Source organism: Notamacropus eugenii, chromosome Y, assembly GCF_028372415.1.
Source record: "Notamacropus eugenii isolate mMacEug1 chromosome Y, mMacEug1.pri_v2, whole genome shotgun sequence".
NCBI classification, from domain to species: domain Eukaryota; kingdom Metazoa; phylum Chordata; class Mammalia; order Diprotodontia; family Macropodidae; genus Notamacropus; species Notamacropus eugenii.
In genome coordinates, this window is record NC_092880.1 from 12681292 (window position 1) to 12705694 (window position 24403).

A 24403-nucleotide genomic window follows, 5' to 3' on the forward strand; every position below is an offset into this window, starting at 1 on the left:
TCATAGAAAGTTCACATTTCAGACAGGACTAGGTGACCTCTAATATTATGACTCTATTATATCTCTATAGTCACATTCTCTTCTATCATGGAAAAAAATAAAAAAATCTTTATCTTCAGTCAATCCCTTTTTCTTCTCTCTTATCTTATTATAGACAGCTAAGTGAATAAAGTGGATAGAGCTCTGGACCTAGCTTCAGCAAGACCTCAGATATTTATTGCCTATTCGGCCCTAAGCAAGTCATTTAACTTCTGCCTGCTTCAGTTTCCTCAGCTATAAAATGGGGATAATATATAGAGATAGAGTTACACAAAGGCACAGACGTAGATATATCTTTATGTATGTACTCTGATGTTATATATAAATATATATTTCATATATATATGCAGACAGATATACATATAGAAATATATTGATTTATATCAATTTCTATCTTTGTATCTGTATTCAGATCTATAGCTATAGACGTAGAAAGAGGTGGTTATACAATGTACGTATAGATATAGACAAACACATTCACACATATATGGACATGTATGTAGACACTTGATTGTATGTCTTTATATAAATGTCTACACATATTCAAATCTATATATCAATATCGATATAGAGATAGACTATACCTTTCTCTAAATAAATATATTTATATTACTATATATCTGTATCTACATGTCAATATACATATATGTAGATATGCAAACTAATAGCATTTATAAATATATATTACAAATACATAGATATAGACATATATCTGTCTATACAGGTGTCTACATCTATAGCTACAAATAGAGATAAACATAAGTGATCTGATATAGATTTGATATAGATATATGAATGGATATAGATATACATATATTTCTGTATATACATATGCATATATCTATGTCTGTCTCTATAGCATATAGATATATGTCTACCATATCCAAATGTACATCTCTGTGTATACAGAGATAAGTATAGATGTAGATGTAGATACAAGTGCAGATAGATAATAGAGAAAGAAGACAGAGTTTTATATAGGTGGTACAGAGGACAGAGTGCTGGATCTAGAGTCAGAAAGACTCACCTTCCTGAGTTCCAATCTAGCCTCAGACACTTACTAGCTGTGTGACCCTGGGCAAGTCATTTAACCTTATTTGTCTCCATTTCCTCATATACAAAATGAGTTGGAGAAGGAAATGGGGCAAATCACTTTAGTATCTTTGCCAAGAAAATCCAAAATGGTGTCACAAAGAGTCAGACTCAACTTAAAAACAACTAACACCGGAAACAGAAACACTACAAAATGCAGTGATTCGGACCTATTCTCTCAAAATATCGTTCTTTTATTCTCCCTTTCAGCTCTGAAGTTTTCAACAGCATAGTCATCATTTATTACTTCCATTTCCTCACCACCAACTTACTCTTAAAATCTATATAATCAAGCCTATGTCTTAATCACTTTGCTGAAATTGCTTTCTCCCAGAACTTTAAAACAGTTGGATTTAGAGAAGGAAGGTATAAAAATAATCTAGTCCTTTCCTATCTTTATACAAGTAAGCAGAAGAATGGCTCACATTTCTATAGTACGTACCTGTTTACAAAGTGCTTTTTCTAACAATAATCCAGTAAGGCAGGTATTCAAGTACTATTATTTCATTTTGCTGATGAAGAAAATGAAGCTCAAAAAGTTAAAGGATGTTCCCAGTCACCCAGCACATGGGAGAGCAGAATTTAAATACATACCTTTTAATTCCAATATACTTTATTTACCCCTCTCATGGCATCCAGTCTAATACACTTCTTTTCTTTAATTCATCATTGAACACTGCTGATCTCTTCATCCCTGAAATTCCTTTTTTTTATGGTGCCATCTGGCTTACCCTGTTGCTCATCTGACTTCATTTGCCTGTCTTCATTGCTGATGCCACTTCCTTTTCCCTCAGTAAAAGAATCCCTCAGGGCTCTGTCCTCCTTTCTGCTATTCTCTCTCCAAGATTTCTTGTACATTCTCATGGTTTCAACTATTACCTCCCTCTACGCAGATAGCCTCCAAACTCATAGCTTTAGTCCTCAACTCCCTCCTCAAACATCATTATGCACCTTACCAATCTGAGAGAAATAGCTAATACGGTCAGAAGCAGAATCTGAATCCCCAAACACGGGGTATCCCAAATGTTTAAAAGTTATCTTAAACTTCAGTAGCTTAAACACATTACCATTGCTACTACTCCTGTTCTGTCTTCCAATCTGAACCATCAGAGACCCTGTCTAGGATGAGCTAAACTTACTTAATTCTATAGCCCCTTGACAGCTATTTCCTTATCTTCACCCAGGACATTTTCATCCTGCTGCTAAGCAGGAAAGGCTAAGCATTTACCCTTCCCCCACCACTATCTCTTTTTTTTGTCTTTACCTCTGAGAATTGTAATTAAATCAAGCTATCTCTGAAAGGGGTGTATCAATAGTTTACTTTATTGTTCTACTTTCGTTGCTTAGTGATTTCACAGGCCAAAATACCTTTCTCTTACCTGTCTCCCCCACCCAAGGGAAGGGTATATGTCTCTATTAAAATTTAAGCTTTTCCAACTCACAGACAGACACGTTTGTATTAGTATCACCAGGGCTTACCATAATATGTAATAAGTGGTAAATATTTTTGTCATTCATTAAAATATGTATTAATAGGTTAAAATAATTGCTTTTGGTTTGTTCTCTCTATCTCAAGTCTCTCCTTAACAAGCTTATCCTTCACTGAGTTACCAAAGTGATTCTCCTAAAGTTCAGGTCTGACTGTGTTGCTCACCTACACGAGCTCCTCATGACTTCCAGGATCATGTAGAAAGACCTCTTCTTGGCTTTTAAAGGTCTTCCAAGATGGCCTTTGCAGTCTTCCTTTTACTTCACCATATAATCCATCCAAAATGACATAGCATTGCCCAATTTCAATGGCTATCCTCCGTGCCTGGAACACTCTCCCTCTGCTTTCCTCTTCCACCTGACTTCCCTAGCTCCCTTCAGTAAATTCTCTTTTCTGGAAAGTTCTTTCCTGGTCCTTTCAATGATAGTGCCTTTCCTCAGAGATTGCTTCCAATTTATCCTGTATGCATCTTGTATGGACATGGTTATTTGCATAGTCTCCTCTGTTAAAATGTAAACCCCTTGAGGGCAGAAATTATTTATCTTTGTCTGGAAGAGATTAAGTGCTTAATAAATGCTTGTTGATTTAACCAAATCTGAAAAATGACATTTAATGTAGAAAATTGAAAAGTCAAATCTTTAAAAAATGAATACACAAGGAAAAGACAGTGGGTTGGTGTATAGGGAAAAGATATTCATATGTTTATTGACTATGAGTTCAATGTGAATCAAAAATGAAATATAGTTACCTCCAAAATCAAACTACTTCCATGCTATATTCATAAATATACTAGTGTCCAGAATAAAAAAAAATGATAATAGGATTGTAGTCCACCCTGGAAAGCCTGAATATGGAGTATTTGTAACTTCAGTTATGAGTATCACAATTAGAAGGATAAGGACATTAGAAAATAAGGAATCATTGCCTAAAGAAATGTCCCATATACACCTATATATTTATGTAAGCACTTTTTCTATTAGCAAAAAAACTGAAAATGAAGTATAAACCATCAGTGAGGTAATGGCTGGTGGCACATGAATGTAATAGAATACTACTATGTTGTAAGAAATTATGAATGTGATGACTAAAGAAAATTATATAAGTACTTACGTGAACTGATACAAAGTGATATAAACAGAACCAGGAAAATATCACAAACAGTGGTAGAAGTAGAAAGATCAGCAAGGACACATCAATCAAAACTGAATGCTGCAAAATTAAAATAGCAAAGTTTGGCCTCAAAGAAGAAAGATGAGAAAGCCCCTCTATACTCTTTATAGAGATGGAGGAACTATGGGTCAGAAAAGGTGCATATAGAATTTTTTTTTAGTACATTGGTAACTTAGTCTGAAATTATTAAAAATTATTTTTGTTCTTTTTTATCTGTGGGTACATAAGACTTCATGAAGACTCAACATTTCCAGTGGGAGATGAAGAAGGTCACATCCAGATAAACTAAGTGCCACTGAAATTGTTGTATATGATTGGGTTTAAGACAAAGATGGTTCTCTGGGAGGAGAAATGGGATGGATATATTAGGTAATGAAGATACCAAGAAAAATGTATTTTTTTAAAAGTAAGGAATCTACAAATCATGGCATGTAGGAAATAGGTTGAAACATTGGCTTGGAATAGAGAAGACTCTGTGTGTGTGTATGTGTGTGTGTGTGTGTGTGTGTGTGTGTGTGTGTGTGTGTGTGTCTGTGTGTCTGTGTTGGGGGGAGGGGAAAAGATATTAGCTATTCTCTTGAAACAACTATTTGGAGATTTAGAGAAATAAGAATTTGTTCTTCCTCTTTTCAGTTCCAGGGGACAGAATGAAGACCAGTGGATGAAAAATAGATTGAAATATATTTCCAGCTCAGTACAAGCAATGATTTCATAAGAATTGCACCTGTCTAAGAATAAAATAGGCTGCCTTTTTAGGGAAGGATCTTTCTGTTACTCCAGATTCCTTTCACTAAGTCTGGATCATCACTTGTCCAAGATCTTCTTGTAATACTGGCAATTGTGGAGGAGATTTGTGAGTCAGGTAGGATCTCTATCAGGCAATCTTTTTTATTTCTATAATGATTTCTAACTACCTGATGGATATCTTCACCTGAATGTCTACTCTCGTTCACATCGAGGATGTCTTAACCCAAACTCACCATCTTTCCCTCAAAACCAACTCTTCAGATATTCCTTTTTTGTGACTGTCAACATGTTTCTCAGATTGCTGAGTTTGAAACCTTTGAATCATCTTGGATTCATCTCTTGCAAATATATTTATTCAATTACCAAATTATGTTGATTCTCTATTTATAATGCTTTCCCATTCAACCCTTCCTTCCTATTCCTACTTTTTTAAATTCTAGTGCAGACACTTACCTCTTCATACCTACATTATTTCAATCACATCCTAGCTGTTCTTCCGATCTCTAATTTCTTCTATTACCAAAACATACACTGCTAACAAATTATTTATTTTGAAACTTTGAAAGATCCATGATTTCCTCAGTGGAGACGTACAACCTCTGATGCAGGTCACAATAACTGCATATCTTACAAATGGTCTTCATGAATTTCTCTAGCCAAAAAAAAATTCTCAATAATAAATCTCCTTGAATTGAATTAGTCTCATAATAGATAAAAAGTCTGATAGAGTCCTAAAGTTTTTTTTCTTAAGCTTGGTAAGAACTTAGTGAGTAGCAAAGAGACAAATTTGGACTCAGTGTCAGGAAATCTTCCTAATATTTTGAGTTAGTCAAAAGGTGGATACTTTGGGCTGCTCTACAAGGTATTAGGTTCTCTCTCATTCAAACTGAGTCTAGATGATGAATTGTGTTTTACGTTACAACAGGGAATATTTTCATATATTGCTTGCATTAGATGGCCACTGAAGTCCCTTTGAACTTCCAAATTCTATTTTTACTTTTAGGAGCTTGCTTTCTGCAGTTTAGTCTTTGAAAACCCATAGTCAACTCCACATCGCAATGAAGCAGTAGAGAAGGTCTTTGGTATAAGACTTTCAGATTAATCTTCCCACAATACCCCTTTGCATATATTATTCTCTCTCAAAAAACTTTAATGCCTATCCATAGCCTAAAGAATAAAAAGTTTACACCCTTTCATTTGGATTTTCTGGTTAAACCAAAGAGTTTAGTTTTTTGTATGTTTATGATTTTTTAGGGTTATCCTTTGCTCAGAACTTCCTCTTCAATCTCAAATTAAATTGGTTCCCCTAATGAACTTCCCAGTTTTAACTAGGCCTACTCATTGTCTGTGAAAAGGCTATATCTAGTCAGTTGCCAAAATCCATCATAATGTTGCCTAAGTAATCCTTCTAATGTTCAAGTCATTCCCCTGACCAAAAGTTTCAGTGACTCCTTGCTGTTTCCTGAATACAAAGTTGTGTTCAAGGATCTCTTAAGCCTGACTTTAATTCCTCTTTCCATCCTTATTTTATAACATTCCCTTTAGGGTACTCTATGTTCCAGACCAACTGGAGTACTAAACATTTCTGGATCTTTTGCTGTCTTCTGAGGGCTTCGTTCTTTTCTCCTTTCCTAAAGTGAACCATCCCTACCTCATCATTTTTTCAGCTGGCACATTTTCCTTGTCTCAAGGCCAAGCTTAGATGCCACATTTTATATAAATTCTCCAAGTTAGAAGTTCTTCTTCCCTTCTTGAATACCTAATGCCACTCTGGCTTCTCCATTGTCTTTGATCATTGTTTAGTTTGTCACATAGCTATTTATGTATAGTCCATCTTTTGACCTTGCCACCACCCTTGTATAAGCCCTCATTACCTCACACCTGGACTATTTCAACAGCCTTCTGACTGGTTTCCTTTCTTACATTTATCAAAGTGATCTTTCTAAGCATAGATCTGACTCCAATAAACTCCAGGGGCCCCTTATTTCCTCTATGATCAAATAGAAAATTCTATGCTTTGCATTGAGACCCTTCACAACATGGCTCCTTTCTACCTTTCCAGTCTTCTTACATCTTACCCCCCTTCAGATATTCACAGATACTGTGACTGGCCTCTTTGCTGTTCCTTACACAAGATACTCCATCTCTTCCATTTTGACTAACTGTCCCCCATGCATGAAATTCTCTCTCTCCTCACCATTACCTCTTGGCTTCCCTAACTTCCTCCAAGTTTCAGCTAAAATCTCACCTTTTACAAGAAACATCCAATGTATCCTTAATGTATCTGTACATAGTTATATAAATATTATCTCCTCCCATTAGATTGTGAGTTCTTCGAGGGAAGGGACTGTTGCTGCATTTCTGTGTAATCCTAACATTTATCCCAGTACCTGGCACACAGTAGGCACTTAATAAATACCTGTTGACTTGACTTGTGTACGTTTCTCATCCTGCTTACTAAGTCTTAAACTCCTTTACGGCAAGGGCTATTTTTCATATTTTCTCCTAGCATCTAGGTAGTTAAATATTCTATAGACATAGTATCAGATCTGGAATCAGGAAGACCTGAGTTCAAACCTGGACTCAGATACTTACTAACTGTGAGATTTTATCCATCACCTGCCTCAGTTTACTCAATTGAAAATGGGGGTGATAATAGCATCTAATTCCTATGGTTGTTGTGGAAATTATTTTTTAAATGATATATCCATAAAGAACTTTGCAAAGCTTAAAGTGCTTTTATTATTATAATTATTATTGTAAGTCTTGTACATACCCAAATACAAAGATCTGTGATTATCAACATGAGTATTCCCTCCACTGATACAGGATATAACCCATTCATCCCTATCCATTCTGTGCAACCTTGTTCTGTGCCCTACCATAAGTTTACCCCATGAAATATCACTCATTATGCTCTGGGTCTCCTTTGCTTTATCTTGACATCTTGAGGACCCCAGTAGGGATTTCATTTGCCCTCACTCTAGCCATATGACTAGACCATTTGCTTTTATGCTCAAACATTTCATTGATAGTATCTTTTATGAAAATTCATCTTCATAATTCCTTGCCTATAATGTGTTATATGCTAATAAAATTCAATACTATATGTTGCATTACTTAATAAAGATTTGTTAAATTATTCAATCAATTTGGATTTCGTACTACTTTATTCCTCTGTGTTCTATGAGTAATGGTTTATATAATAAAATGTCCATTTCTCTTTGTTTTCACACTCCCATTTTACAAGATCTATATAGGCTTAAAGGTCCAAATCTCTTCCAGTTCATTAGAGAAGTCTTTCCCGATTACTTCAATCCACAGGGATCTCACCTTTGTCTTCCCTGCTATTGTATATATTATCTATATCACCCATTTTTTTATTTAATATATGCTATGGTGAATTATACTTAATTGTTTTATATAAATGACATCTATTGCTGAGATTCTAATCCCTTGGGAGGCAAATACATGTCTTATGACGTCTTTTCATACTTTCTGAGGTTAGCATAGAATCTTACACGTTGAAATATTAAATAAATATTGGCTGATAATGGTTAATACATGAACATAAAAGAAGAAAAGGGTTTTTATTTCATCATCTAAATGAATCAAAATGAGAATTTCTATGTAATTAGATTTTACAGATATCCTCAGGTTATTTCTCTTACACCATGTATTGCAGCAAGAATAAGTAACAGTGACAACTCGGTGAGAAACAATTCCAACCATAACTAGCCATCAACACAGTCCAGAGCTGTGGTTAAAGTAAATCTTTTACATTTTCTTGCTAATAAATGCTCTTAAATATTTTGAGTTTCTCCAAAGTCACTAAGGCTTAGAGAGGCTATTTGTCATAAGTCATGCAGGATTCAACAAGGCATGACTTCCAGAAGAGTGCAGCTGCCTAAAGTTGGCCAGCAAATGGAAAGAGAGCATTGCTTGCAGTAACCCAGCCTGCTGTCAACAAGCAAGTCTGTGACCAGCCGAGTAAATGTTTTATCGATTTAATATTAAATTAACTACCCCAGCATAAGGAGTGCATTATGTTTAATGGCATTCTGATATTTGTAACTGTAGTTTGCTCTAATGCACCTGTAAAATTAGTATTTCATAATATTCCACAAAAAGCTATAAAATCTAATTATTTTCATGTGGAGTTTTGAAAAAGCTTGACATGGGCACCGGTACACGGATTTGAAATGCATCAGAGCGCAAGATTCTTTTTAACCAACAATCTGGAATTGTGTTGCCCTCTCATAAATACACTTCGTAATGTTTAGCTGATAAAGATTTTGTTTATCTTAAAACATTCATGAGTTGTTCGTGTGTTATTGTTACCTTTGTGTTTTCTCAAAGCCTATAGTGAGATACACATACACATGCACATATACATATATACATATATATATATATATATATATATATATATAAAATGTATTTATGGGTATGTATATGTATCTATATCTGTATATGATTCTGGCTACTCCTGGTAGAAAATAATAGGTGTTGTTATACCATCGTTAGGAAGTTATTTTGATGATGATGATGATGATGATGTCACTTCCCTTACCTTTAAAAGGAAGAACATTTTTTGCAAATATTAGATATTTTAAGACAAATATTGACTTATTAGTGAAACAATTTCTTTAAAAAAAACACTTCAAAAAAATATTCAACTCAGTTCCTCTATTGATAAATTTGAATGTAAGTGCTTATGAACCATGACAATGTGATTCCTATAAAGAAATTTAATCAATTGTAGTCAAAAAGTTTCAATCTCAAGTTCTTTCTTTATTAAGGGATTGAAATTTGCTAGGATTGGTACTCAAGACAAAAATTATATTTCTGAGAAGAGTCACAGACTATCAGAGGCAGAAGTTATTTCAGTGGGTGTTTGTAGACCATAGAGATACAGGTGTTATTCTTTCAACTTCTACTCCTACTTAAAACATGTGTATGGTCCCATATCTCCTTCTAGGATTCTAGGAGTAGCTCTTAGGGTTTGGTGATGTTAGTGCTATAACTCATAAACCCCTACTTATGTACTTCCACCACGTTTACCAGCTGATATCAATTCATCGGACAGAATTAACTTTTACAGAAGGGTATTTATCAAGATGATATAATAAGAAGAGTAACAATCTCTCATCAATACAAATGGAGTCCAAGGGGAGATAGCTTCAAATTTAAATGGCATATGCACAGAGCTCCTTGCTGCTGAAAATTATTATCTTTGTGGAGTACTTCCCTTTAAGCATGGTATAGCTTCATTGGTTCTCGTTGTGGAGTCTTAAAGCTTCCATTCCTCAGTTTATCTAGTTTGTCCTTGGCTCCTAATTCACATGACACATCAGCTATTCTAATGATTAGAATACACTCCATTACGTTAAGCCTATATTTACTTCTATATAACTCCTACCCTTTACTCCTAGTTCTATCACTAGCAGAAATGAAATGCAAGTCTAATCACTTCTTCATAAAACATTCCTAAGTCTTCCTGTCTTGGCTAGATAGGTTTATTTCCTATATCCAATACTTACATGGCACAAAGTTGAGGCCCTTCAGTATCCTTACTACATTTATTTGAGTGTTATCTCAGTTTATCAATATCCTTTTTGAGTGATCCCAAACAATATTCCAGATGATATATTGAGTAGAGTACTGGACTTGGTTTCAGAAAGAGCAGAGTTCAAATCCTGCTTCAGTCAGGGCAAGTCATTTAACTTTCCTCCTCCATAAAACAGATTACAATACCACCTCTCTTATAATGTTGTGAGGGTTAACTGGGATAACATATGTGAAATATTTTGCGCATCTTAATATATACTAGCTATCGATATAATTAATTAATGAATGTATCTATTATTGGAGTGACTAAATTATATCAGTTTTTATATTTTTGCTCTAAACAAAGTAGGAAGAATGAACTCAATGGAGGAATGGTTCACAAATATTCACTAGAGAGACAAAGCAAGTAGCTAGCAGAGGTGACTATCACTTTCTGCATGTTAACATGAAAAATCTTTTTTTTCTTTTTTGTGGTACATTTGGTCATCTCATATTGAGAGCTAATTATAAATATATGCAAAAAGCCAGCATGAAAATAATGGTAACTTGTGCACTAACCTTGGTTGTAGAGGATGAAGTACAGAAAGTCTTCAAAAAGTGAGTCCCACACTCCAAATTAAATCAGCATATGCATTAAGAGACTGTAATTTCAGTGAAATGATGGGACTGTTTAAGGACAGTGGTGACATATATGTTTGAAAGCATGGGTCAGTAATAAAAGATCAGAAAGGATAAAAATGTGTAAACTACACAGAAGCTTCATGCTCCTGCATCATGAAAGCTACCTTCAAATAAAATAATGCATAGGCACTTTATATGGAAAGTACCAAATCAGAAAGCAAAACAATAAAATTAATCATTTTTGTAGCAATGGAGCAACTTTCCATGAAATTGGGTATTCACACTTTGGCTCCATTGGGAGGGTCACATACAATCTGGCCCTTGCTACTTGCAAAGAAAATATATGATAAGGCACCTCCTTCTTCTTCTTTGCAGAAGCAGGGAACTATGTGAATTACCATATATAATGTTAGATTTTTTAATATACTGGCTAGTTTTGCTAAACTGCCATTTTTCCTTCTTTTTGTCCTTTTATAAAAGTTGATTTTATGGGGAGAAAAAGGGAAACACAGGAAATGTAAATTATATAAAAACAAACATATCAATAAAAATAAATTAATGATGAGCATTATCAGAGGGTCTTCGTTGTCCCCTGGTTCCCAAAAAGGAAAAGGCCAATGCTAAAAGGGATTCACAACTCAGCCAAGAAGAGTTGCCTACATATTAGGTTTAAAGAGGAGAAGACAAAATATTTTTTCCTCCAATTCATTTGAATATGTTCCTTCAGATCCTGCCAGACTCCACATCCCAGCAATTGTCATGTATCTATATCTATCTGTCTATATATCTAGATGTGTATCTTTCTATCTATATCTAATCTACCTACATCGATCTATCTGCACAGGACAGCAGGAATGTGCACTTATATAGGTGAGCCTGAATGGGAACTCACATCTCTAGATTCCTTTTCTGCTTTTTCTTTCACTAACTGCAGATGACCAAACAGTAATCCTGAGACATGAATGTTTGCAGCCTTTGCAACTGGTTGCCTTGTGAACTCACTAGATCAAGTTCTTGGATTAAACGTTAGCTTCCTAGCAGTATATACTTCTGTAACTCTATCCATTTCAAATGTGATCATGACCACCACTGGCAGGATGAGCCTTGCATGCCTGGTTGACCAGAAAATATAGACCTTGAGTTGCTGTTTGGACATTACAAATCTGAGGTGAATGTGAAATATCTGTTTAACAATCTCAGAAGTCTTCCAGGAGTCTTTACCTCTCCAGAGATTACAGTTCAGGTAATTGGTTATAGTTCATGTTCTCTAAGAATCTGTCAAAATACATTTAGGTTTTTTCCTATGCATTTTATGGTTGTGGAAATAAATTACTGTCGTGGCAGATAATAATTACTTTCCATAATGGGCAACTTCTCTAGAAGGGATGCTGATCATTTCTTTTAGGTAAACTTTAAATATGAGCCATCCCCAAGTTTTTTGAAAGAATTTCCTTGGTCTTTAGGTAAAGGAATCATGAGCAAAAAAGCAAGCAATCCTTTTTTTTAAGCTTGACCCCCTTCTCTCCTCCTTCTGTCTAGAGGTCAGACGACTTCATGACTAAACCTAAATCTGCATGAGGCCAGAAATTTACTAGGAATAGGTCCCCTGGACTATAGATAATATAATTTTCTGGCAGGAAAAGACTCATTATTGATGTGAGATTAATCCCTGAATCAGCCATCTATTTATGGTCAAACCACCATCTTGGTAAAGCAAAGATAATAATTTACATGAAACTAGAAAAAAGAATGATAAGAAAAATATAGCATGCAATTAAAATAGTTGAATCTGAACCTATTTAAGCAATTTATTGATAATGAGAAAAAGAGTAGTGAATGGCAAAAACTACTATCAATTACAATACTATTGTATAAATGATTATGGAATATGTCAATTGTCATAGGAGATGAGAAAAGCTCTGAAAAGTGCCTTAATCAGAAAAAAAAATCATTTACTTACAAAGAAGGAAATATTAGCCAAAAGCAATATAAATTTAGAATATAAACTTATTGGTGAAATCTTATGAAGAAGGATGATAGAAATTTGTTAGAGGTATCACTTTATAAACAAGAAAAGTGCAGCAGAAGGTGAAGGCCTTTGAAATAAAATCTGGAGACTCAACTGAGCAAAGTTAGCACAGGACATTTAATGACCTACATCATAAAGAGCTGAGAGAATAAAATAAATTAATTTATAAAGGGCTTAGCACAGTGTCTGACACATACTAGGGACCTACTATGATCTTTTGAAGATCAAAATGGAAGAAAACCAACAAAAAAGAAGAAAAATGGAAAGCACCTAGTTAGTTTTATAACAAATTCATTTGTTATCAAGGTCAGTAGAGAGAAGATATTTAGACACTGACATCACCTTACCATTTATGCTTACATAGGAGGTAGAAATGGCAACTCAGAGAAGAAAGGAGAAAAACACAGCCATATTAAAACAAATGAATTGCAGAGATCTGGGCTGGAGGTAAACTAAGTGTAATGGAGGAGGTCTGGTCTAGTGGTGAGATAAATATGAAGGCAATGGGAGACTGGTTCACAAGAGATCAGATGGAAAGGATGGGGGAGAAACTTGGACTGTATTAATACTGAAAATAGTGACCAAGAGAACAGACATCTTCCAAACTATAAGACTACTTTCTCATCTTTATGAATTTCTGTGTGAACCATCTCCACATGCATCAAAGATATTTTCAGTGAAGGTATTAGTAACTAATAATCTTTCATAAAGCAATATTCCATAGTGGGTGATATCTTTACCATCATACAAATGACTAAAAGATAGAGAATCCAACATCCCACTGGGATAATTATAGTTATTAATCATTAAATACAAATTGGAGTATGTAAATTAAAAATGTTATTAAAGGCTCTCTTCTCTAGGTCAAGATTATTCAAAATCCCTTAAAAGATAAAATAATGGAGAAAACTATCCATTGACACAAATGTTAAGTGAAACATAAAACATGGAGCTTTATGCTTGTCAAAGTTGATCAGTATTATGATAGAGGAAATTCAGAACTGGGAGCAAGTTGAAGAGGGAATTCTTGTGGATGGTGAGATCTTTCAGATCCTGCTCTTTACAGAAAATGTTATGTTCACTTTATGTAACCTCAGAATATTGTGAAATATCTTACAAGAGAATTTCATTCAGAAGAGTTTGTTCTGACCATCTACACAAACCACATAGATGAAGAATGTCAGCTGCCAAAATTTTGACATCCAGTTGGATGGAGAGCTTACATTACTTATTCATCATTACGTATATCTGTAAGAGACAGTATGATTGGACAGAAAACTAGGCCCAGAATTAAACTGGAGATAGGGAGAGAACTACATTGCTTTTAGGAAATTATTTAAAAAAAAAAAAAACATTTTAATGAATCTCTCCTAGAAACAAAGGCCATTGTTAAAGAAAAAAAGGTCTAAAGACATGGAATATAACTATCTCCAAAGAAATGAAAAAGAATACCCAAGAAGTCTATGAAAATGGTCTCTTTTCCAACTTTCACCCATTCTGCTGTCTGCTGTCTCCACCCTGTGCTATATCAAGCAGCTATGATAAGAAGTGTATTTCTGGTCTCCTCCCTCCTCTCCAAATTCTTCTTGGGCCTCCATACTCCTCAGCTGCCACCCTTCCTTATTCTTGAGTATCAGGTCTAGTCTGATTTAAGGTATTCATTACAAGATAGGCCTTGAGTGTGGCATGAAATCTCACACTGTCCCTACCCTAAATATGGCTAAAGAATTAACTGTAAATGTCTTTGCTAAGAGCTGTAGGTAGCCACAGTGAGAAAAGCAGGACCCACCTATACCAGTCTAGTGACTCAGGCTAGTGGGTTAGGTGTGGGAGGGAAGCACCAGAGAGGCCAATGTACCTCAATCTGCTCTAAGTAGAGGGACTCCCCTGAAAGGGGGAGGGAAGGAGAAACTATGCATTTAGAAAGGGCCTTCTATATACTACCTAGGAATTGTGCTGAGAGTTTTACAAACAAGGTAAGTACTATTATTATCCCCATGTTAAGAAACTGAGGTGGGTCTCTAATGGCATGGTTAAATTTGAACTCAGAAAATACTGATTCCAGACCCAGCCCTCTGTCCTCTGTGCCTCCTAGCTGCCTTGGAGCATGGCCAGAGGGTTAATTATGAAAGTCTATGCAGTTTTATAGTCATTCTTCTTTTCTGTGAAAGCTACCTTTTGGAAGCTTCTTTAAGCTATCCTATTCCTGCTAGTGCTGATTTTGCTTTAGCAAGACTGCTGACTTGTTGATTTAGGATGGTAGGGGAAGAGGTACGCCTAGGTTATTTCACACTCCACCATCTTCTCAGGATAAATTGCTTTTTAAGGAAGTCTGTCTTTCAGAATTCCAACTTCCAATATTATCGATCAAAGATATTCAGGATTTAAAATAGTACTGATTAATGTACTTTGTTTACAAATCCTTTTAGCTTTAACCAATGCCATGCAGACATAAAACTAGAAATGAATGAGGTTATTTCCTTTCCAAGCTTTCATGTCTGGGAACATATTCATTAGTATTGGAATTTTATCCAAGTTACCCACCCATAGGAATATCTGTTGCATCTTACTTACATCATAGGGCTATGTAAAAATCTCAGTGGAAAAACACAGTTTAAAAGGAAAACAAATGAAGATTTTATTCACTGAACCCAGCCCTTGAATTATTTAGGTTTGACTGTTTTATGTGAAAAACTAGTCTTTGGTCTCTCACAAGGAGTTCATAGCAGGTATTAATAAAATATCCTAAAACTCCTAAAAAATAATAAAGATAATAAATAAAAGCAGAATTATATAGTAGTCCCAAATAAGAGAGAAAGAATTTCAAAATAAAATGTATCACTTAACATCTATAGGTTAAGAAGGGCACTGGGCTAGGAGTCAAGATGTTGGTTGGATTGAAGAATGATTCAACCTCCAACTAGCAATGTGATCTTAGGCAAGCTATTTAACTTTGGCCTCGGTCTGTTTAATTAATCAACAAATCATTAATCAAGAGGTGGAAGCAACTTAATATATGGTCTATTCTAGTCCTTGCATTTTGAAAAATTCATTTAAAAATTTATCCTTTTTTATTACTGTTCTTACAACCCTTCTCCTCTTGGGTCAGGTTTAGTCATGAAAGGCAAGTCTAATAATATTGATAGGATTTATACTTACTTGCCCCTACTCAGAAGTTATGTCTACTAAGATCTGAAATTGACCCTTTTCTTCTTCTCTCTCATGAACATGTTCATTCTTCCCTTTACAAATGAAAAAAAGGGCTGTTAAGTTACCCTGAGACTTTTGATCATTTATTCTATTAGATTCATAAAATCCAAATACTTCAAATTGTCATACTTCATAGGTCAAAGAAAATATACTAAATGTGAGAGTAGGCTATGTACTCAGTCACTAAAATGACTTCAAGGAATGGGAGTCCAGATGATCTACTGAATGAATTCTACTAGCTAGAATTCAGATGACAATAATGGAAATCAGAGTCTGACATTAAAAGCACTATAAGACTTAATGGGAGAATATTTATAAGAGCTAGGACTATTCGGGATAGACAAGGCAAGAGTGAGGGAATAATAATGATCTTCTGAAATAAATCTGTATTTGGCAAATAAAGAGACCATAGATTATAGCAGAAAGAGCACAGTCTAGAGAGTTATAGCCCTGACTCTGGATTCCGGGTGGGACATTTCCTATCTGTGTTACCTTGGACAAATGAATGAAAAATCTCAATTTCCTCATCTAAAAAAAATGCAGTTAATAAAGTTGTGTTCAGTCATTTCAGTTTTGTCTGCCTCTTTGTGACCTCATTTGCAGGAGATGCTTGAGTGATTTGCCATTTCCTTCTCCAGCTCATTTTACAGATAAGAAAACCGAGGCAAATGGGGTTATATGATTTGCCCAGGGTTACACAGCTAGTAAGTGGCCAGATTTGAACTCAGGAAGGTGAGTCTTCCTAACCCCAGGCCTGGCACGCTATCATTTACAAGCAATTTGCAGTGATAAAGAGCAATATAAATATAAATTTTAATTATTATTGTTATCCATAGGTAACAAACATAGGACCATAGATTTATAGCTGGAAGTAATCAAAAGACCTCATTTTACAGATAAGGAAATTAAAGCCAAGGAAGCTAAATAGAACGTAAGCTTCCTGAAGTCAAGGACTGCTTTTGACTTTCTTTGAATCCCCAGGAATTACTACAGTGTCTGGCAGATGGTAAAATCTTCATAAAGGCTTGTCAATTGACTGACTGAGTGACTTGTTCAAGGTCTTCTAGAGAGTAAGCACTATAGATATTACACACACACACACACACACACACACACACACACACACACACACACACACACACACACATATATGGTCCCCAGAATCCAGGGTGATTTTTCCACTGCACCAACGTTCCCTCTACAGCCTAACAACTATGACCAGAAAATTATTAAAACAAGATACATAGTCTTTTGCCCAAGTCCAGTATTGTACAGAAGTTAAAACTCCATTATTGTAAAGAGGCTAAATGAAATTTTCATTTTATTACTGCCCTAGAGTTGGTATAATGTTTACTGGAAAAGACATTCAAGAATTTAGTTCAAATATTTACAGACAATGAGTGTTTATGGTACAATTTTGAAAGCATAGAGGTTGTGGTTTTGAACCTATATTCTGGAGGACCTCATTATCTATTGGGAATCCTTCCTCCATTTTGATTCTGTACAGGGCAGCTTCTATAAGAGTGGTAAATACCATTGGGAAGCATATATCTCTTGGTCCTAGGGTTTTTTGGTTACTGATAATCAGTTATTAAGCAGTATAGCCTCTGTGGTTGCATTCAGCAAAGAATCTTTTTTGATCTGAATAAATGCTTCCACCTCATTGGAAGTGTATTTTTAAGGCTGCATTTTGCTTGACTAAGTCAAACTTTAAGAAAAAATAAAAACAGTAAATCCATGGCAAGACTATATTCTCTGTACCTCTCAGTCAATTTTATGACTGAAAATTTTATCAGATGAAGAAAACCTTTTCCTCTTTTTATCATAGTTTTATTAAGACTATTCCCAATGGTATCTCATTTTATAACAGTGATAAAGTAGGTGTATCTTGGTAGCTATTTTGTTTTGTAAATCTATTTTAAGTTTGTCAAATATGTATTTTCTACTATGTGCAAAGAATTGATCCAAGTGCTGAGCCTACAAAGACAAAAATGAAACAGTCCCTGTCCTCAAGGAGTTTACGTTCTATTGGGGATGAGTATGAAGTAAATATAAGTAAATAGCACATGCAAAATCATACACAGTAATTCATTTTTTTAGCTTTAATTTAGTTTTTATTTTGAGTTTCAATTCTCTCCCTCATTCCAGCCTTTTCCCCACCCATTGAGAAGACGAGCAATTTAATACTTATTATACATGCAAAGTCATATAAAACCTGTTCCCAAGTTAGCCATGTTGCACAAAGAAAAAAAAACAGAAAAAGAAAGTGGAAAACGTGCTTCAGTCTACGTCCAGACTTCATCAGTTCTCTCTCTGGAGGTGGATGAGTCATTTAGAATTGTTGTGGATCATTGTACTGATCAGAGTAGTTTTTGACAGTTGTTGATCATTACAATGTAATTACTGTATACAATATTCTCCTTGTTCTGCTAGTTTCCTTTTCCATCAGTTCATACGTCTTCCTAAGTTTTTTTCCCTCCTCATCATTTCTTTTAGTAATTATACTACATCATAATCATACTACAATTTGTTCAGCCATTCTCCAACTGAGAGCTGTTAAAGATATTTTTGTACATATTGGTTCTATTCTCTTTTCTCTCCTGCCTTTGGGATGTAGACCTATTCGTGGTATTGCTCACAGTTTTAGCCCTTAGGGCTTAGCTCTACATTGTTATTTAGAATGGTTGGATCAGTGACAACTCCACCAATCGTCCATAAGTGTACCAATTTTTCTCATCCTCTCCAGCATTTGTCATTGTCTTTTCTGTCGTGTTAACTAATCTGATAGGTAAGAGGTGATACCTTCAATTTATTTAAATTTGCATTTCTCTAATTATTAATGATTTTAAACATTTTTCATATGACTACTGATTAGCTTATCAGTTATTGATGTTCCCTTGATCAACTTTTTTGGTAACATACTGTCAATGATTTTTTTCAAGTCACTCAATATGTTCCCCTCTTTAAAATGTCTTCAAAATTATATCTTCATTGTTTTTAAACCTGTATCAATCTATACATTCCCTTTCTCCCTATATTCTAGACCACTATATGCCTAGAAGCATAATAATTCATTATGAAAACCTGTTCTTTAGTACCACAATGTAATAACAATAATATTATAATATATTAAGTAATGTTATTTAATGGGCCTGGCACATAATAAGTGTTTAATAAATGTTTTGCTTAATTTACTGTAATATTTTAATTATTATATATATTTTCTTTCCTCTGGTGAAATAATTGTGATGAGTATATGAAAACATATCAAAGCAAAGATCTAAAGTATTATTGTTATGATCATGGTGAAGACTTCATGAAAAAGGCACTAGGTATTTCCTATTTCCCCAGAACACAGAAGAATAAATAAAAAGAAATGAGCTTGTCATGTGGCATAGAAATAGGGGGAAATTTCTGAGAGTATTTATTGCTAAATATGGAAACTAATAAAAATGTAAAGTTACAAAAACCTCTCCCCACAAAATGTAAGTACACAGATCAAGGAATCTTTTCCTTTTAATCTTTGGGTCCCTAACACCTTACACAGTGCTTTGTACTAGTAGGCATTCACAAATGTTTATGAAATTTACCTGCACTGAATTCCAGTGACTTATAAGAGAAGAAAAGATTCTCTTCTGGGTGAGAAAATTTAGCATGTGAAAAACAAAGTGTCTTCTAGCACTAATATGCTGCAAACCTACAGCAACTTCTATTCCTTTCTTTTTTCTCCAGGGAGTCAGTAATATTTCTGAGAAGAAGGGAATTCATAGTGCCTTCAGGGTTCTGCAGACTACTAATAAGAAATGGGAAACGATCCAATTGGCCTTCAAACCTGTCATTATTGTTGCCGTTCTGATTAATATTATTATTAACGTTATTACTACCTCACATTTATATAGTGTGCCGAGGTTTACAAAGCATTTTTCCCACAGCACTGCCAAACAGATAATACAATTATCATTATTCTCAGTATACGTATGAGGAAACCAATACTTGCTGTGTGGTTATGTAACTTGTCCAAAGTCTGAAAGCCAGGAATAAAGCATAGGTTTCCTTGATCCCAAATAAAGCACTTGTACCAGTAACACAGTGACTACCTTGTCCTATACTACTGTCTGAAGTCCAGGTAGGTTACATTGCACTCTTCCCTTAGGGTTCTCTGGTACCTTTAAGGGCATGAAGTGTCTAGGTTCTCTGCCAATGACCCTAGCTCCAACTGATATTGTTCCCCCAAGTATGGAGGTATGTACCTTGCACCCTAGTTCCATTAAACCACTGAGATTCACATTTGTTTTTACAAGTGAATATTTCATTCAGAAGGTATAATCACAAATATGCAAATTTACTCCCCCAAAACATCGGAGGCATAATCCTCCCGCCTTTGTACCAATTCTATCTCTAGAGAGGAGAAGGGAATTAGTTTCATAACTTTCATTCATTTTCCATAGAGCACAATCAAGTCCAAAATCCCCCTTGGGCTCAAGTCACTGATACTCTGGTTTATCCAGGCTTCCATGTTGGGTGGGCTGGCTAGCTGTATCATCCCACCTGTAATTCTGGCTCCAACGTCGCCATGACTCAAACTCCTGGATCCTAAAGGAATCATAATGGGCGACTAAAACATAAGAAAATAAAATACAGAGAACACAAATACCCCCAGGTCCATTACTCAGAGCTCGGGTAAAAGAAAGGGTATAAGGGAAAGAAAATCTTTCCCTCTCACAAGTTCATGTCATCTTCACTGTGGGTGAACTGGAATCTTCACCCTCGGACATAGTCAATAAGAGAACAGTAGAAAGAAGGTGATAGAAGAATGAAACCAAAAAGTACTGATAGTTTTAAAGATGCAGATAACCAATCAAAGGAGGCTACCCCTATCCAAAGATAAGAGATGGAGAGGTTTCCATTTTAGATGATCTGGAAATGCTCCAAAAACCCTTCCAATGGGCACCTCCATTAATTGAACTGGGAATTCCCAGACATTTTCAAGATACACATTTCCCCCGTTTGAACTTTGTCATCCCTGACAAATACGCACAGGTACATTTTTTTTTAACAGCCTTCATCCCAAATCCAGATCAGTTCTCTATGGTCTTTGATGAGGCATAAGCAAAGTCCTTTTCCTTCATTCCCTAGTGCCATATAATAAAGTCTCCAAATAGCTAGTGCTATATTATCATAGGCAATATGACCTGTACCTATGAAAATCACAATGATCTCCAAAGGCAAATTTATGAGTTCCACATAATAAAGAATATTTCACAGAATTTCCTAAGTAAGTCAGCAAAATTCGAAAGATTTTACAAAGCTTACCAAATATCTCTGTTTTCTTGTTGTTTAGTCATTTTCAGTTCTGTCCTGTCTCTGTGACACCATTTAGAGTTTTCTTGGCAGAGCTACTGGAGTGGTTTGCCATTTTCTTCTCTAGTTCATTTTACAGATGAGGAAACTGAGGCAAACAATGTTAAGTGAATTACCTGGGGTCACATAGCTGCTAAGTGTCTGAGGCCAGATTTAAACCCAGTTCTTCCTGACTCCAGGGCCAGTGCTCTATCCACTGTGCCACCAAGCACCTTTCTCAATACACCAGCACAAGAAGAAAGAGCAAAGATAAAATTGGCATCTATCTGGAACAGAAACCTGGTCCACACTGAATTTCCCAAGTCACATAGAGCTTTCCCTAAAGGAATTTGGAATCTGGTGTCATCTTGTCACTGACACATCTAAAGGCCCTTCATTTGTCCTGACCAACCCAGTCTATATACCAACACTGCACTATCACCTATAAATTCTTGTCTATATCCAGGGAACATTTTTTGTATAGTTACCTTATTCTTCTGTTTTGTTTTCCCACTAGAGGAATAATGAGTAATAATCTTTCAAGAGAGAGCTTTATAACTTCAGTTTCAAGTATCCTTAGGACACTTATAGTGCTTTCTAAGATGTTCCTTAAAAGGGTTTTTCAAAAGTTAATCTGAATGACAAAAGGAAACACAGACCAGATGAGGGGAAGAGGACAGGACAGGCTCAGTAATTCAGTAATGAAGGGGAGAAAAATAGGGTCTATTTTGTCAAGTAGGCCAAAAGTCATATCTAAAGCAGAACCCAGAGAAAGGGAGGAGTAGGTCCTTACAAGGGAGCTATAACAAAACAAAAACACTGGCTTGTGTGTTAAGGCCTAGTTCCATGGTTCTCTACTTGAGGTGATTCTGCAGCCTCCCATGGTTTTAATTATCACTTTTGTATAGATGTCTCCCAAGTCTCTGCCTGCAACACAGGACTGGATGGTAGTTCTGCATTTTCAACTTCCTGCTGAATATTTCTATCTGGATATGTAACCAACACGTCCATTATACATACATATATTCACACATATACATATATGTGTATATGTACACATATATACATATACACACACACATATATATATATATTGTGTTTGTCCTTTGTTCTCAAAGAGGACCATGATATCAACCTGATGACATGACTTGCAGTTGATTTTGATTTGAATGAGAGAAGGCTGTGCAAGGTCACCAACCTCACCTTCTTCTCCTGAGCCATCTGGGTCCAGTGGCCTGTATTCGTCAGGATGACTGGAGATGGCTCAGGATGCAGTGGGAGACCCTGGCCTTTTCAGAGTCTCACAATCTTACACATATGTGTATTATACACACATACATATATATAATCACTGAAATCATCTTATTTCTCAAATCTGACTCTTCTATTTAGTTCACAGTTTCTACTGATAACATTACAATTCTCTTAATCAAGGAAGCATGAAATTTCCCTCATTCTGACCATTCTCTTTCCTATACCACATCCCTGCAAAATCCTTTCAGTTGTAAAATCTTCTTGATGCTGTCATGTCTGCAATCACTTAGCCTCTATCTCTTCTTTTGTGCCACTCCCTCACTCAAAACAAAGTCAAGTGCAAGTCATGTCAATATTTCTCTGATGGCATGATCTTCTTTGGCAACGAAGGATGAACACACACACACATGCACACGCACACACTTCTGTCCACGTAGGTAAGGCTCTCTATTATCTCTCTCCAAGACTACAATATTGTGTTATTATTGTTGTCATTTCAGTTGTGCGCACCTCTTCATGACCCCCACTTGGGGTTATCTTGATGAAGATATTAGAGTGATTTGCCATTTCCTTGTCCAGTTCATTTACAAAAAAGGAAACCGAGGCAGAGTGATTTGTCCATGTCACACAGCTGATAAGTGTCTGAGGCTAAATTTGAACCCGAATCGTCCTGATTTTAGTCCTGACCCTCTATCCACTGTGCCACCTAGCTTCCCAGGTTACAGTATTAGCCCCTTCATTTATCTGCCTGCTTCTAGGTTTTCATCTCCGTAACCCATTCTTCACACCATTGCTATTGGCATTTTCTGATGAAAAGTAACTTCTCTGCTCAAAACTCCTTTTCCCTTTTCTATTTCCCTTTTCATACTTGAATACCCTAATAATGATTTTATTATTGTTGTCAGTCGGTCGTTTTCCTGTCATGTTTTTCTTAGCAGAGATACTGAAATAGTTTGCCATTTCTTTCTTCAGCTCATTTTACAGATGAGTAAACTGAGTCAAACGGTTAACTAGCAAATGTCTAAGGCTGCATTTGAACTCACAAAATTGAGTTTTTCTGATTAAAGCCTAGTGCTCAATCACTTTTTGCCACCTCGCTGCCTTTTGCACCACTTATGATTTTACTAAGATCCGTATCCTGCCAAACTTTCTTTTTATTGGTTTTACCCTCCCCTTCTTCTTCTTTCTGCTTTATGGAATGAAACTACTAAATCATCTATCTTTCTTCATCACAAGATTTTTAAAATGGGTTTATAGTCTACACCGATATTGCCTTTGGCAGTCATTTCTTCATTTAGCAAGTAAGTTGAATGTTTGATGATTAAGGCATTTTTTTACTCTTTTGCTCTCCTTATTTCAGCAATTAATTTCCATTGGTTTAACTTCTGGAAGAAATTATTACAGTTGGTAACAATGTCATTTTTCGTGTCCATTCCCCATTTGTTTTTCATTTGCAATAGCAAGTTTAAAATTCCAAATTAATTATATGTCATATCATCATTCACATTATTACTCTTCCTTTTTGTATATTATAAATTGTGATCTTAGCTCTGATTAGAACATGATCTGATTTTGCCCATAGAGTTGACTCAGGAATAACTTCTTCTAACATGATAAATTTCCAGTAAGGAGATTTTAGTTCTGATATACTCCATCCTAATCAGAACACATCTATAATGTTTTGTTCAGTGTAGCTCATTTTTCCAAAGACGTTGAACAGGTTAAAGCATATTCAGAGCAAGGCAAACATAATAATGGAGATCCTTGAGTTCTTGACGTCTAAGAATTGGAGAACAAATCAGGACGTAAGGCATCATGTAGGAGGTGACCCCTGAACTGAG